We start from the raw sequence: 17555 nt of genomic DNA on the forward strand, positions 1-17555 counted from the left end.
AAGCTAGAATTTTACATTTCTTTTGGAACTATTCTCATACAGAGTCCTCAAAGCTTCCACATAATATTTTTCATCCCACTATCTCTCATGAGTACAGAAAAGGTCTAACTGAAGGATGGCATCATAATTTAGGGACCCATTCTCTGACCAGCACTCTCAATCTGCTAATTTATTTTGTGGTCAGGCAGTGTTGCAAAGGAAAATCATCTTTTTCTTTCTCATAGGGTCTGACCCAAAATACTCCCGTTCTTAAAGATGCATCCAAGTGGGCTGCATTCTGGGGTCCCTTGAACATTCCTCATTCTCCAGACACACACACTTACACACTCACACAACCTAATTTGGTGCATCAACCTAATAATAGATACCTAGGGCATTTTATGCCCTCAATGGTCAATTCCTGCTGCTTCTTGGGATTCCTGTAACGCCTTACCTAGGAATTACCCTGTTATTTACCAAACGACCCCAGATACCTAGAGCCTTTAATGGCCTCAATGGTCAATTTCTACAGTTTCTTGGGACTCCTCTAAGGCCTTACCAAGGTACTTACCAAATAATCAAGGTGCGTTTTGTGTCTCCCATGGTTCACTGTTGTGTCCTTGGTGGATTGGCTTCCAATGCAACTCCAAGGTCTACAGGAGAAATCTCCTGGTGGCATCTGACATCGGGGTCAGTCTGTTGTCTGAACTGCCCCCAGAACTGAGTGGATGACTCCTTGCTGGCTTACCAGAAACATTGCCAGGTGGAAACCTTAGATTCTTCTTGGCACAAATCGCCTCAGCCAAAAAATGAGTGAATGAAGTGGGAGAGTAGAAAGTGCCTTTATTTCATTGTGCAAGGAAAGGAACATTTGGGTCTGCTGCCACCAAGACTGCTTAGCGAGGGAAAGGGGTAAGGGTACTTTTAAGGGGTTTACACTAGGAAGTTCATGCAAGAGACATCAGCAAAATTTTTAATCACACTACACAGGCACAGTGGGGACTATGTGTAACTTCATGCGGTGCATTATCAGAAAATGGCAGTTAAACTTTACCCAGTGGTGGGAAAGTTATCATGCATGACTTACTTAATGAGCTAAAAGTTTATCCTGAATGTCAACATGGCGGCTAAACTGGTTTCCACCAATTTCCTCTAGTTATGGGCAGCAGTTAAAGAGAGGAGAACGAGGATTTTAATGTAAAACTAAGGATCGTGGCAAGCAAAGGAATCCAGATTTTAAAGGTAAAGTTAAGAGGAATGCCAACCAAGCTGCTTAAGGCAGTAGAACTGCAGCAGTCTGGGGATCTCAGTCTGATGGACATTACCCTGCATACTAGGCAATTCAGAGTGTGAAACAATTTTTTCAAAATTTGTTTAAGGCCAAAGATCAGGATAGTGAAAACCAACATCACTGGAAGATTTGTCAGAGGAAGGTAAAAATTTCCAAGACGCTGAATTTGCATTCAGACTTGACAAATGACAAAAAAGCTTCAGGTACTTTTGCAACCTCCCCTAAGACACATCCTGATATGGCAAAGCTTTTTGAGAAGGCAAGAAGGGACAAGAACTGGGTGAATGCACATGGGAAACCTGGGCTGGCAAGGGGGAGCGTGCTGTCACATTGCGGGGAATGCAACCTATGTCACAAAACAGTAAGTGTATAAATGTTTGAATGATAAATTAACTTGAGCTGTAAACTTTCACCCAAAGCACAATAAAAAAATAACAAAAGCGGCTGTGTCCCCAAAGCCCCAACTCAGTACCACTGTCGGTGGGTTTATGGAAGATACACAGGAGTAGACCTGCTTCAGGTGTTTTATGAATGGAAAAGGTTGGCGGAGAGGTGTTCATTCAAGTCAGTTGTGTGCGGTGGTGGCCACTCAGCTATCAGCTGGGATGGATTGTTGAATCCAGTAGGCAGTGGGAACGTGGAGGGAGTGAGGAGGAAGTGGGGAGGGTCCGGCTGGAGCAAGGCGTGTGGCAGAGCAGGTCAGGCCTTGGGGGTAGTAAGGAAGGGCTCTGCGCCAGTGAAGGTGTGGTATGGGCACGGCCAGCCCCGAAGAGGGCTGATGGGATTGCAGTGGCCGCCCCAACCCACCGTTTGGAGACTTGTCTTTGAATCGGGAGCATCGTTCTGCTCTGCACATTGATGTCCAGGCAGGCGAAGCCTCGCTGTAATGGTTAGCTTGTGTGCCCACTTGGCTGGGCCCAGATCTCGATAGTTTAGCAGTTATGATGTAGTTTGGTAGTCGTATGAGGATGTGATCACTTCCATGATGAGATGTGATAGAACGTGGGATCTGCTCCATGATGGGATTGGCAGAGAGTAGCTAATCAATTGAAAGGGACTTTTCTTAGGGATATGGCCTGCATCGATTGGAAGTGGAGTCTCCAGTAAGGCTCTTGGGCTTTTGCTAGCTCTGGGTCCTGCAGCTGGCTCCTGTTCATCTGACCTCCTGTTCTTGGGACTTGAGCTAGCAGCTTTGCCGCAGTCTCGCCTTCCAACCTTGGGAGTCTTTGGTCTGCGCAGCTGGTGAGCGAGAGCCCTGCTCTCTGACCTGCCAGTCTTGAGCTCTCCAGCCCCTGCGGCTGCGTGAATCAGGAGCAGCCTCCAGCCTGACCTATGGATTTGGGACGTTCCAGCCTTTACAACCGCCTGAGCCACTTTGTTGATAGACATCTACACACTTTACTGGTCTTTCTTCTTCAGAGAACCCAGCCAAAGATGCTTGCCATCTTTGTTCCCAGAGCCATGGAGGCATCTTCTCTCCACTGTGGAGGTCAGGGTCAGTTGGCTGTATCTCCAAAACCCGGCCCTTCCTGTCTTCCGGCAACCGGTCACTGCGCTCCCTCTCTGGCTGACAAAGGCTGGCAGATATCGGAGAAGCAGCGTGCCTGCAGCGACCAGGTGCTTGCTCCCGCTGAGAAACTTGCCTGGACTTGGAGCAAATCTTCCGGGGTTGGGGTAGGGCTCCACAACATGGGAAACACCTACTACACGAATGTGGCGCTGTAGTGTCTGACGTACATGCCACCCCTAGCTAACTACATGCTGTCCCAGGAGCACTCTGCAACGTGTGGGCAGCAGGGCTACTGCATGCTGTGTACAACGCAGATGCACATCACCCAGGCCCTACATCATCCAGGTGATTTTATGAAGCCATCACATGCGCTGTCTAGCAGCTTCCATAAACACTAACAGGAAGAAGCTCATGAATTTCTGATGTCCACTTTGGATGCCATTCAGAAAGCCTGCCAGCTTTCCTTTGCTACGTTCCAGTGTTCTCCCCCTGAAGCCACAAAGTTTACAGTTATCCATGTTTGTAGTGCTTTTCTTGCAGTATTCTTGTGCACCTGACAGTAAATATTTGCTTTCATTCTGGGAGACTAATAGTATACTTGGACTGTGAAGTCTTAGGGTTTCATCGAATCTACCACTTACTTTTCTCAAATGTTACATGCTGATTTCCAGTCTTTGCAATTTGACAATGATTTATTAGTATGCTCCAATTATTCTTTATTGCAAATATCTTTTTTCAACAACATAAACAGCGACTATACATGTGAACCTCACCAGGTGGAATACAAACTAATCAAATCAACAATATCTGTAGAAAAAGACCGCAGAAAAGCTCAATATTATCAGTCAGAACAAGGCCAGGGGCCCACTGGGGAACAGACCATCAATTGTTCATATGCAAGCTCAAGTTGAAGCTGAAGAAAATTAGAACACGTCCAAGACAGCCAAAGTACAACTTTGAGTATATCTCACCTGAATTTACAGACCATCTCAAGAACAGATTTGACGCATTGAACACTAATGACTGAAGATCAGACAAACTGTGGAGTGACATCGAGGACATCATACATGAAGAAAACAAGAGGTCATTAAAAAGACAGGAAAGAAAGAAAAGACCAAAATGGATGTCAGAAGAGACCCTGAAACTTGCTCTTCAACGTCAAGTAGCTAAAGCGAATGGAAGAAATGATGAAGTAAAAGAGCTGAACAGACGATTTCAAAGGGTGGCTCGAGAAGACAAAATTAAATATTATAATGATACGTGCAAAGATCTGGAATTAGAAAACCAAAACGTAAGAAGGCATTCAGAATTTGTCAAGATGAAAGAACGGAAGAAAAAATTCAAGCCTCAAGTTGCAATCGTGCAGGATTCTATGGGCAAAATACTGAATGACCCAGGAAGCATCAAAAGAAGATGGAAGGAATACACTAAGTCACTATACCAGAAAGAATTGGTCGATAGTCAACCATTTCAGGAGTTAACATATGATGAAGAACCCATGGTACTGAAGGAAGAAGTCCAAGCTCCACTGAAGACGTTGGCAAAAAAAAAAAGGCTCCAGAAAATGAAAGAATACAAATTGAGTTGTGTCAACAAACAGATGCAGCACTGGAAGTGCTCACTCATCTATGCCATGAAATTTGGAAGACAGCTACCTGGCCAACTGACTGAAAGAGATCCATATTTATGCCTACTCCAAAGAAAAGTGATTCAACCAAATGTGGAAATTATCAAACAACATCATTAATATTCCATGCAAGTAAATTTTGGTGATGAACATTCAAAAGCAGTTGCAGCAGTATATTAACAGGGAACTGCCAGAAATTCAAGCCAGATTCAGAAGAGGACGTGGAATGAGGGATATCATTGTTGACATCAGATGGATCGTGGCTGAACGTGGAGAATACCAGAAAGATGTTTACCTGTATTTTATCGACTATGCAAAGGCATTTGACTGCGTGGATCATAACAAATTATGGATAACATTGCAAAAAAATGTAGATTCCAAAACACTTAAATGTGCTTATGAGGAACCTGCATATACATGAAAAGGCAGTGGTTGGAACAAAGTGGGAGGTCCCACACTACCTGATTTTAGAACCTATTATACCACCACAGTAGTCAAAACAGCCTGGTACTGGTACAACAACATATACGTAGACCAAGGGAACAAACTGAGAATCCAGACATAAATTCATCCAGCTATAAGCAGCTGATACTTGACAAAGGCCAAAAGTCCGTTAACTGGGGAAAAGACAGTCTTTATAACAAATGGTGCTGTCATAACTGGATATCCATGTGCAAAAAACTGAAACAAGACCCATACCTCACACCATGCACAAAAACTAACTCAAAATGGATCAAAGACTTAAAAATAAAATCGAAAACGATAAAGATCATGGAAGAAAAAATAGGGACAACACTAGGAGCCCTAATACATGGCATAAACACAATACGAACCATGAGTAACAATGCACAAGTATGAGAAAAGAGACCAGATAAATGAGAGCTACTAAAAATCAAACAATTATGCTCATCAAAAGACTTCACCAAAAGAGTCAAAAGACAACCTACAGACTGGGAAAAATTTTTGGCTAAAACAAATCCGATCAGCATCTAATCTCTAAAATCTACAAGATACTGCAAAACCTCAACAGCAAAAAGACAAATAACCCAATTAAAAAACGGGCAAAGGATACGAACAGACACTTCACCAAAGAAGATATTCAGGCAGCTAACAGACATATGAAGAAATGCTCACAATCATTAGCCATTAGAGAAATGCAGACCAAAACTACAATGAGGTATCATCTCACCCCAGCAAGGCTAGCATTAATCCAAAAAACACAAAACAATAAATGCTGGTGAGGTTGTGGAGAGACTGGAATACTTATACACTGTTGGTGGGAATGTAAAATGCTATAACCACTTTGGAAATCAATTTGGCACTTCCTTAAAGAGCTAGAAATAGAAGTACCATATCATCCAGCTATCCCGCTACTTGGAATATATCCTAGAGAAATAAGAGCCGTCACACGACTAGATATACGCACACCCATGTTCACTGCAGCACAGTTCACAGTACCAAAAAGATGGAAACAACCTAGGTGTCCATCAACGGACAAATAGATAAATTATGGTATATCCACACAATGGAATACTATGCAACAATAAAGAACAATGATGAAGCCATGAAACATAACGTGGAGGAAGCTGAAGGTCATTATGCTGAGTGAATTTAGTCAGTCACAGAAGGACAAATATTGTATAAGACCACTATTATAAGAACTCAATAAAAAGTTTAAATACAGAAGAAAACATTCTTTGATCGTTATGAGGGTGGGGAGGGAGGGGGAGTGTTATTTACTAACAAGATAGTAGACAAGAATTACCTTAGGTGAAGGGAAAGACAGCACTCACTACAGGGGAAGTCAGCACAACTGGACTAAACCAAAGCTAAGAAGTTTCCTGAATATAATCAAACACTTTCAGGGACATAGTAGCAGGGGTAGGGGTCTGGGGACCATGCTTTCAGGGGACATCTAGGTCAATTGGCATAACAAAGTTTATTAAGAAATGTTCTGCATCCTACTTTGGTGAGTAGTGTCTGGGGTTTTAAAAGCTTGAAAGCAGCCATCTAAGATGCATCAGTTGGTCCCAACCACATGGAGTAAAGGAGAATGAAGAACACCAAAGACACAAGGAAAGTATTAGCCCAAGAGACAGAAAGGGCCACATAAACCAGAGACTTCATGAACCTGAGAACAGAAGAACTAGATGATGCCCGGCTACCACCAATGACCACCCTGACAGGGAACACAACAGTGTCCCAGATGCAGCAGGACAAAGGTGGGGTGCAGAACTCAAATTCTAGTGAAACGACCAGACTTAATGGTCTGAGACTGGAAGAACCCTGGAAATCATGGCTCCTGGATTCTCTATCAGCCCAGAACTAAAACAATTTCCGAGGCCAACTCTTCAGACAGGGATTGGACTGGACTGTGGGACATAAAGTGATACTCATGAGGAGTGTGCCACTTAGCTCAAGTAGATACAAGAGACTAAATGGGCAGCTTCTGTCCGGAGGTGAGATGGGAAGGCAGAGAGGGTTAGGAGCTGGTTGAATGGACATGAGGAATCAGGGGTGGAAAGGAGGAGTGTGCTGTCACAGTATGGAGAGGGCAATTAGTCACATAACAATGTATGTATAAATTTTTGTATGGGAAAAAAACACTAAAAAAGCAGTCGTTGGAACAGAAGGAGTGGATACTGCGTGGTATAAGTCAGGAAACATTTGACAGGGTTGTATCTTTCATCATACTTATTCAGTCTGTATGCTGACAAAATAATCTGAGAAGTTGCACTATATGAAGAAGAACGTGGCATCAGGATTGGAAGACTTATTAACAACCTGCGTTATGCAGATGACACAACCTTGCCTGCTGAAAGTGAAGAGGACTTGAAGCACTTACTGATGAAAGTCAAAGACCACAGCATTCAGTATGGATTACGCCTCAACATAAAGAAAACAAAAATCCTCACAAATGGACCAATAAGCAACATCATGATAAATGGAGAAAATACTGATGTTGTCAAGGACTTCATTTTACTTGGGTTCACAATCAATGCCCATGAAGTAGCAATGAAGAAACGATGCCTTTCATTGGGCAAATCTGCTGCAAGAGTCCTCTTTAAAGTGTTAAGGTGCACATGACCCAAGCCATGGTGTTTTCCATCGCCACAAATGCGTGCCATAGCTGGGTAATGAATAAGGAAGACCAAAAAAGAATTGATGCCTTTAAGTTAGGGTTTCAACAAAGAATATTGAATATACCATAGACTGCCAAAAGAACGAACAAATCTGTCTTGGATTAAGTACACCCAGAATGCTTCTTAGAAGCAAGGATGGCGAGACTTCATCTCACATACTTTGGACATGTTATCAGGAGGGATCAGTCCCTGGAGAAGGACATCATGCTTGGTAAAGTAGAGGGCCAGTGAAAAAGACGAAGACCCTCAACAAGACGGATTGACACAGTGGCTGGAACAATGGGCTCAAGCATAACAATGACCATCAGCATGGTGCAAGACTGGACAGTGTTCTGTTGTGCATAGGGTCGCTATCAGTCGGAACCGACTCGACAGCAGCTTGTTCTTGTGTTGCTGTTAGGTCTTTGATCTTCGTCAGTGTTTCAAGTCCTCTTCAGTTTCAGCGAGCAATGTTGTGTCATCTACATATCGCAAGTTATTAAGTCTTCCTCCAATCCTGATGCCTCATTCTTCTTCATATAGTCCAGCTTCTCGGAGTGTTTGTTCGGTATACACTAACAACAATTCTTATCAAGCCTGTTTTGAGGACATCATTCTTTTGTTAATGTACTTCACTAACGGTGATTACAAAGCCTTTATAGAAAAATTAACATTAGCCTATCAAATATTTAGGTCATATAATTTCAGCAAAGAGGATTACTATAGATTCCAAAAGGAATGCATTTTAGCTTATCCCATCTCTACCACTAAGAAACAATTGAGGGGATTTCTCAGGCTCTTCACATACTGCAGCACCTGGAGTCCCAATATTTCTCTATGAGCTCAACCACTATATGTACATTGAAAGAGCTCACTGCCTGATACCTTTCAATTTTCTGAAGAAGGCAGAGAAGCCATCACAAAATTACAGGAGTCATTAGTAAATACACCAGCTTCAGGATTTCCTAATTACAATTCAGACTTTTCTGTTTTTGTTCATGAAACATTTGAAAATCCTTTAGGAGTCCTCACACAGAAGCACAGAGGATGACAAAGACCAGATGGCTACTACAGACTCAGTTGCCAGAGGTGGTTGCCCTCCTTGCCTTAGGGCAGTCGCTGCTACTGTAAAGTTAGTGGAAGCAAAAGCAGACATAATTTTAGGAAACTTTCTTGATGTTTTTGTGCCCCGTGCAGTATTTGCTATTTTGAATTCCACCTTAACCCGGCATCTCTCAGCCAGCCCACTGACTTCTTATGAAGTCGTTCTTTTAGTAGCCTTTAACATCAGGCTACACACAGGGGCATGCTTAAATCCTACCACTCTTTTACCCCTTCCTGAGAATAGTGATTACTCTCTACATGATTGTTTAGATTTGATAGGCCAACTTTTTCTTGTGTGTGTGATTTAGAAGAAGGTTAACAGAGCAAATTAGTTCCTCATTAAACAATACACGTATTGTTTTGTGACACTGGTTGCCAACCCACGACCTGTCAACACTCTCCCCTTCTTGACTTTGGGTTCCCCATTACCAGCGTTCCTGTCCCCTCCTGCATTCTCGTTCTCGTCCCTGGGCTGGTGTGCCCACTTGGTCTCATTTTGTTTTATGGGTCTGTCTAATCTTCGGCTGGAGGGGGAACCTCAGGAGTGACTTCAGTACTGAGTTAAAAGTGTGTGCAAGGGCCACATTCTTGGGGTTTCTCCAGTCTCTGTCAGATTAAGTCTGGTATTTTTTTGTGAGATAGAATTTTGTTCTACATTTTTCTCCAGCTCTGTCTGGGACCCTCTATTGTGATGCCTGTCAGAGCAGTCAGTGGTTGTAACTGGGCACCATCTAGTTGTGCTGGACTCAGTCTTGTGGAGGCTGTGGTAGCTGTGGTCCATTAGTCCTTTGGACTAATCTTTCTGTTGTCTCTTTAGTTTTCTTCATTCTCCCTTGCTCTGGACGGGTTGGGACCAGTGGAGTGTTTTAGATGGCCACTCACAAGCTTTTAAGACCCCAGACAGTACTCACCAAAGTAGGATGGAGAACATTTTCCTTATAAACTGTTATGCCAATTGAGCTAGATGTCCCCCCGAGACCATGGTACTTAGCCCTCAGCCCAGTAATTTGGTCCCTCAGGGATTTAGGTTGTGTCTATGAAGCTTCCATGACCTTGCCTTGGTCAAGTTGTGCTGACTTCTCTATTATTGTGTACTGTCTTACCTTTCACCAAAGTTACCACTTATCAACTGTCTATTTAGTGTTTTCCCTCCCCATCCATCCTCTCCCTTGTAAACATCAAAGACTGTTTCTCTCTGCATGTAAAACTTTTATTATAATAGTGGTCTCATACAGTATTTGTCCTTTTGTGAATGACTTATTTCACTCAGCATAATGCCCTCCAGATTCATCCATGTTGTGAGATGCTTCACAGATTCATCATTATTCTCTGTAGTTGCATATTATTCCATTGTGTGTATGTACCATAGTATTTTAATTCATTAAACTGTTGATGGGCACTTAGGTTGTTTTGATTTTTTGATATTGTGAATAATGCTGCAATGAACATGAATGTCCACATGTGTATTCATCTGATAGCTCTTATTTCTCTAGGATATATTCCTAGGAGTGGGATAGCTGAATCGTATGTTACTTCCATTTCTAGCTTTTTAAGGAAGTGCCATATCATTTTCCAAAATGGTTGTACCATTTTACATTCCCACCAGCAGTGCACAAGAGTTCCAATCTCCCTGCAGCCTCTCCAACATTAGCATTGACCCTATTTTTTCCTCTATGATCTTGATAGCTTTTGGTTTAATATTTAGGTCTTTGATTCATTTTGAATTAGTTTTTGTGTATGGTGTGAGGTATGGTTCCTGTTTTTTTTTTTTTTTTTTTTTTTTTTACAGATATCCAATTTTGCCAGCACCATTTGTTAAAAAGACTGTCTTTCCCCCATTTAATGGAATTTGGCCTTTGTCAATGATCAGGTGATCGTAGGTGGATGGATTTACATCTGAGTTCTCCATTCTGTTCCATTGGTCAATGTGTCTGTCGTACCAGTAGTAGGCTGTTTTGACTACCATAGCTATATAGTAGGTTCTGAGGTCAGGTAGTGCAACTTCTCCTACTTTATTCTTCTTTTTCAATAGTGCTTTACTTTTCCTGGGCCTCTTTCCTTTCTGTATAAAGTTAGTCAGTAGTTTTTCCATTCCAATAAAGAATGTTGGTATTTGGATGGAGATTGCATTGTATTTGTAGATTGTTTTGGGTAGAATTGCCATTTTCACAACATTGTGTCTACCTATCCAGGAGCACGATATGTTCTTCCATTTATGTAGGTCTCTTTTGATTTCTTGCAGCAGTTTCGTAGTTTTCTTTATATAGATCTTTTATGTCTCTGGTTACATTTATTCCTATTTTATTTTTTTAGGGGTTATTATAAATGGTACTGCTTTCTTGATTTCTTTTTCATAGTTCTCTTCATCAGTGTATAGGAATCCAACTGATTTTTGTATATTTAACTTGTATCCTGCTACTTTACTGAATCTATTAGTTCTAGTAGTTTTCTTGTGGAGCAGACACACCAACTTTTAACTCCTAGAAGTAATTTACAACAGGCTCCTCTTGCTAACTCAGATTTAGTCTTCTTTGTAGATGGGTCATATTTAAGACCTAACCCCACAGCTCTAATTACCAAGCAAAATGGTGAAGATGGCTTAGGCCGTTCTTGAGATCTCGGGTGTACATTCGACATTCTCCACATCTACCCCTACCTGTTTACCTATAACTTCACAACAGACAAACCCAATCCAGAAAAGAACTTGAAGACCTACATGATCTTCTCCATAAGTATGGTGCATATTATGGATGGAATTGTATCCCCCCAAAATGTGCATCCACATGGCTAGTCCATTATTCCCAGTATTGTGTCACTGTCCACCATTTTGTCATCTCATGTGATTTTCCTATGTGTTGTAAATCTTACCCCTATGATGTCAATGAGGTAGAATTACTGGTAGTTATGTTAATGAGGCAAGATTCAGTCTACAAGATTAGATTGTGCCCTAAGTCAATCTCTTTAGAGATATAAAGGAGAGAATCAAGCAGAGCGAGATGGGGACCTCATACTACCAAGAAATAAAAGCCAGGAGAATAGCGGGTACTTTGGACCTGGGGTTCCTGCACGAGAAGCTCCTCAACTGGGGAAGACTGATTACAAGGACCTTCCTCCAGAGTTGACAGAGGGAGAAAGCATTCTCCTGGATGTGGCACCCTAAATTCGGACTTCTAGCCTCCTAGTCTGTGAGAGAATAAATTTTCTTTGTTAAAGCCATCGACTTCTGGTATTTCTGTCATAGCAACACTAGATAACTAAGAATTTGGTATGTAGAGAGTTGGGTGCTGCTCGAACAGATCCCTGAAATGTGGAAGTGGTTTTGAAACTGTGAATGGATAGAGGCTAGAAGGGTTTTAAAGTGCCTAATAGTAAAAGCCTAGACTCTTGCCTTGAAAAGACTGTTGGTGGAATTATGGACATCAAAGACAATTCTGCTGAGGACTCAGAAATGAGGAGAGCTGTTACACTAACCATGACACAGCTGGAGAGAACCAGCAGCAGAACCAAAAAACCAGGGTGAGACACCTCTGGACCTGACCCTCAGAGCAAGAAAGCTGAGTGCCTTTGCACAGGAGGCTTCCTGGTGGAGTGGGGTGCCTCTAGGCACTTATAGGTAGACCTAGGCTTCCTGACTCATGGAGGAAGAGAGCTGAGTGCCTTCCAGGTGAAGTTTACTGGTGGACTGGGGTGCCTCCAAGCACTTATTAGTGGAGCTAAAGAGCGTTGGAACACTTACCCCAGAAGGGCAAGACGTCGGTGATGAGGCCTGAGGGGCCAAGAGGCCAAGGAACCAGGAAGCAGAAGCTGAAGAGACAAGGAACCTAGGAAGCAGAGCTGCCCCAGTCTCGAATTGTAGGGCAATGACGTCTGTGGTCTCAACTGGTGGAGTGGCCACTCAGATGGACTAGGAGAATGTGGCTTCCCAAAGCTGACAGAGCAGGGTTGCTGTCCCAGTGGGCCTGGAAGGCAGATCTGTAGCCCAGGGCCAAAGAGCCTCCACCCAGAATCCGTAGAGTGTGGCCAATACCTGGAGTGTGGAGAGCAGGCCCACTGTCTATATAGTCTCAAAGAACAGAGGATTATTTTCAAGCTTTCAGAGCTAATGTAATATGTTCTGTAGACTTGCTTGGTGCCTAGTATCCCTTCTTTCCCTTGAATTTTTCCCATTTGTAATGGAAATGTCTAGCGTGTGCCCATTCTGCCATTGTACTTTGGGAGCAGATAATTTGTATTCTAGATTTCAAAGATGAAGAGGAATATTTGGAATTTGAACTTGGAGTTGATTTAAGGCTTTTGCTATGATATGATGGGGGTGAATGTGTTTTACATGTGGCAAGGACATGAATTGGGGGGGCAAAGGGTGGAATGTTATGGATTGGATTGTGTCCCCCGAAACTGTGTGCCAACTTTGCTAGGCCATGATTCCCAGTATTGTGTGACTGTTCACCATTTTCTCATCTGATGTGATTTTTCTGTGTTATAAATCCTACCTCTATCAGGTTAATTAGGTGTGATTAGCGGCAGTTATGTTAATGAAGCAAGACTCAATCTATAAGTTTAGGTTGTGTCTTAAATCAATCTCTTTCAAGATATAAAAGAGAGAAGTGAGCAGAGAGACGTGGACCTCATACCACCAAGAAACAAGAGCCAGGAGAATAAATGTCTTTTGGACCTGGGATTCCTATGCTGAGAAGCTTCTCAACCAGGGAAGATTGCTGACAAGGACCTTCCCCCAGAGCTGACAGAGAGAGAAAGCTTTCCCCTGGATCTGGCACCCTGAATTTGGACTTCTAGCCTCCTAGACTTGAGAGAATAAATTTTTCTTTGTTAAAGCCGTGCACTTGTGGTATTTCTGTTATAGTAGCACGAGATAACTAAGACAGTGCAGAAAAGTCATTTGGCAAAATTCAATACTCTTTCCTAATTTGAAAAAAAATCAAAACAAAAAACCTTACCAAGATAGGAGTGAAAGGAAAATTCTTCCATAGGATAAAGCAGTTATGATTATGAAAAGCCCACAAAAGTTAACACTCTTCCCTAATTTGATTTTTTTTAAACCACTCAACAAGATAGGAGTGAAAGGATAGGCAGGGCCAAGACAGCAGAGTCTTCAGAAGCTTCCAGTGGTCCCTCTTACAACAAAGACCTGAAAAAACAAGTAAATCAATTATATATGACCATCTAGGAGCCCTGAACATCAAAGGGAAAGTTGAGCAATAAGACTAAGCGAGAGGGGGAGGGAAAGACATTTTGGAAGCAGCGAGGAGTTGACAGACCTTACCCGGTGGGAGTCAGAGCTCCTCAGGCCGGATCAGCTCATGGTGTGTGGTGAGGCAAGCAGCAGTACTCAGAAGGCATTTTCCACATCAGGAGAGACCCAGCAGCAAAAGTCTACTGCAGCATCCAGAAGCAGTGAGAAGAAGTCCTCGATCGGTGAAAGGTAAGTTATTGTGTCTGGCTTACTGCATGGGTCAGAAACACAGCCCTTTGGGAAAAAATCTCTCTCCCAATTACCTCCCCACTCCCTGGTCTGCACTGGGTCTGGGATGGCTTAAGCGATTGCCGAGTCCCCTGGGCCAGAAGTAGGACCTGTCACACGCTCTGAGAAATTCTACCAGCCTTGGAGAGGAAACAAATTAACGGGGAAAAATAATCTGCCAGCTCCCTTTAGCCAGGAACTCAGGGTAGGCACAGTTCCTTTGCCTAGGCACAGGCATAAGGGATCCATGGACTTTAAGTGCCTTCACCCATGCAGAGACTTGTGTGGGCCCATTTCAACAGTGTAGGCACTCATTACCACAGTACAACAGGGTATATACCTGAAGTCTAATTTCAACTCTTTCAGCTGTGAAATGTCAGGTTCGTGACATTTGACACTGCTCTCCCCATTAAGCAGAGTCTTCACCTACCCACATCAGGGACCTGAGGACTGGTGGCTCCACCCATACCGCCTAGCAACCAGTGACAGGGACCCAAGAATAAGTGGTGCCCCCTGTCCTTACAGACAATAGCACTGGGTGCTCACAGTCTGGCTACAAAACCCACCCACCTACACGTGCCAGAGAACAGGGAATTCTTTCCTCCCAAACATTCGGGGGCAGCCATCGGCCCCCTGCCTTTCCCAGCATGTGACTCCCTGCTGCAGCTAGATGCCTGTGTCTATTCCAATCACCCATGCCTGTCTAGGACTGTAGGTGAGAGCCTGCACCACACACTAGGTGGCCGACTACCTGGACACCTAAGCTGAATCCATACAGGAAGAGTGGGTGGACACCTGGGCTCACATAGTGGCACATCTAGCCACCTGGTGGCAGGACATTGGAGCTTCAGGGGTGCTGGTGATCAGGCTAGCTCACATGAGCAGCCTATTTGGGCATATCAAAATGAAACAAAACAAGAAGGTAGGACACAGTAAGCAAACACAAAATAAATATAATGATTTATTGATAGCTTCTAGACAACAGTTAATATCAAATCACATAAAGAGGCAATCCATGATGGCTTCAGCAAGCTCCCAAAATAATCAACAAATTTTCCAGAGGAAGAGAATTTCTTGGAATTACCAGAGGCAGAATACAAAACATTAATATACAGAACTATTCAAGAGATCAGAAAAGAGATTATGCAAGATACAGACCAAGCAATAGAGGAAATTAAGAAGATTAGAAAAGAGCATAATGACAAATTCAACATGCTGCAAGAATCCATAGACAGCAATCAGAAATCCAGAAGATTAACACTAAAATTTCAGAATTAGACAACTCAACAGGAAGTCATAGGAGCAGAATTGAGGCAATGAAAGTCAGAATTAGTGTAACTGAAGATAAAGCACTTGACACCAACTTATCTAAGGAAAAATCAGATAAAAGGATTAAAAAAAATGAGGAAACCCTAAGAAGTACGTGGGACTCTATCAAAAGAAATAACCTAAGAGTGATTGGAGTACTAGAACAGCAGGGTATAACAGAAAATACAGAGAGAATTGTTGAAGATTTGTTGGCAGAAAACTTCCCTGAAATTGTGAAAGATGACAAGATATCCATCCAAGATGCTCATCAAAACCCACATAAGGTAGATCCCCAAAAAAAGTGACCAAGACATATAACCAAACTTGCCAAATCCAAAGATTGAGAATTTTTAAGAGTGGCTAGGGATAAATGAAAAGTCATCTACAAAGGAGAGTCAATAAGACTAAGCTCGGACTACTCAGCAGAAACCATGCAGGCAAGATGGCAATGGGATGACATATATAAAGCCTTGAAGAAAAAAACTGCCAGCCAAGAATTATATATCCAGTAAAACTGTCTCTCAAATATGGTGGCGAAATTGGGGCATTTCCAGATAAACAAAAGTTGAGAGCATTTGCAAAAACCAAACCAAAATTACAAGAAATACAAAAGAGAGTCCTCCAGTTAGAAAATCAGTAACATCAGATAACAACCGAAGACTAGAACACAGGACAGAGCAACCAGTTATCAACCAAGATACGGAAGTCACAGAAATAAACCAAAACTAAAGCACTGAAAATAGAGAAACAGAGATGTCAATGTGTAAAAGATGACAACATTAAACAAAAAAAGAGGGACTAAAAAATGTAGACATAGATTTTTCATATGGAGAGGAAGTCAAGGTGAAATAAAGAAATAAAAGACTGGTTTAAGCTTAGAAAAATAGGGGTAAATATTAAGGTAACCACAAAGGTAACAATCCTACTCATCAAAATAAGAAAACAAGAAAAATATAAAGACTCAGCAAATACAAAATCAACAACCATGAAAAAGATGAAAATACATAAAGAAAAATGACTCAACACAGAAAATTAAGCAGAACAAAGAAACTGTCAATGACATACAAAAAAGACATCAAAACGACAGCACTAAACTCATACCTATCAATAACTACACTCAATATAAATGGACTAAATGCACCCATAAAGAGACAAAGAGTGGCAGAATGGATTAAAAAACACGATCTGTCTATATGCTGCCTACAAGAGACGCACCTTAGACTTAAAGACACAAACTAAAACTCAAAGGATGGAAAACTGTATGTCAAGCAAACAACACTCAAAAACAGTAGGAGTGGCAATATTAATCTCTGACAAAATAGACTTTAAAGTATAATCCACCACAAAAGAAAAGGAAGGACACTATACAATCATTAAAGGGTCAATACACCAGGAGAACATAACTATAATATTTACGCACCTAATGACAGGGGTCCAAAATACATTTAAAAAACTCTAAGCACTAAAAAGAGAAATAGCTCCACAAAAATAGTAGGAGACTTCAACACACGACTTTCGGTAAAGGACAGAACATCCAGAAAGAAGCTCAATAAAGACATGGAAGATCTAAATGCTACAAGCAATCAACTTGATCTCATGGACATATACCAAACACTCAACTCAACAGCAGCCAAGTATACTTTCTTTTCCAACGCACATGGAACATTCTCCAAAACAGACCACACATTAGGCCATAAAACAAGCCTTAACAGAATCCAAAGCATCAAATTTTACAAAGCATCTTTTCTGACCATAAAGCCATAAAAGCAGAAATCAATAACAGAAAAAGGAAAAAAAATCAAACACATGGAAGCTGAACAACACCTTGCTCAAAAACTACTGGGTTCTAGAAGAAATTAAGGATGGAAAAAAGAAATTCATAGAATCAAATGATAATGAAAACACATCCTACCAGAACCTTTGGGACACAGCAAAAGCAGTGAGCAGAGATCAGTTTATAGCAGTAAATAAACACATCAAAAAAGAACATCCATCCATCCAATCTGAATTTCTATTTAACCCACCTTTTTTTTTTGTTTTTGCTTAATTGCTCGGGCTAGGATTTTCAGAATGATGTTGACTAGCAGTGGTGAGAGTGGGCAACATCACTATCTTGTTCCTGACCTTAATGAAAC

Source organism: Trichechus manatus, unplaced genomic scaffold (assembly GCF_000243295.1).
Source record: "Trichechus manatus latirostris isolate Lorelei unplaced genomic scaffold, TriManLat1.0 scaffold00120, whole genome shotgun sequence".
In the NCBI taxonomy this organism is placed as follows: domain Eukaryota; kingdom Metazoa; phylum Chordata; class Mammalia; order Sirenia; family Trichechidae; genus Trichechus; species Trichechus manatus.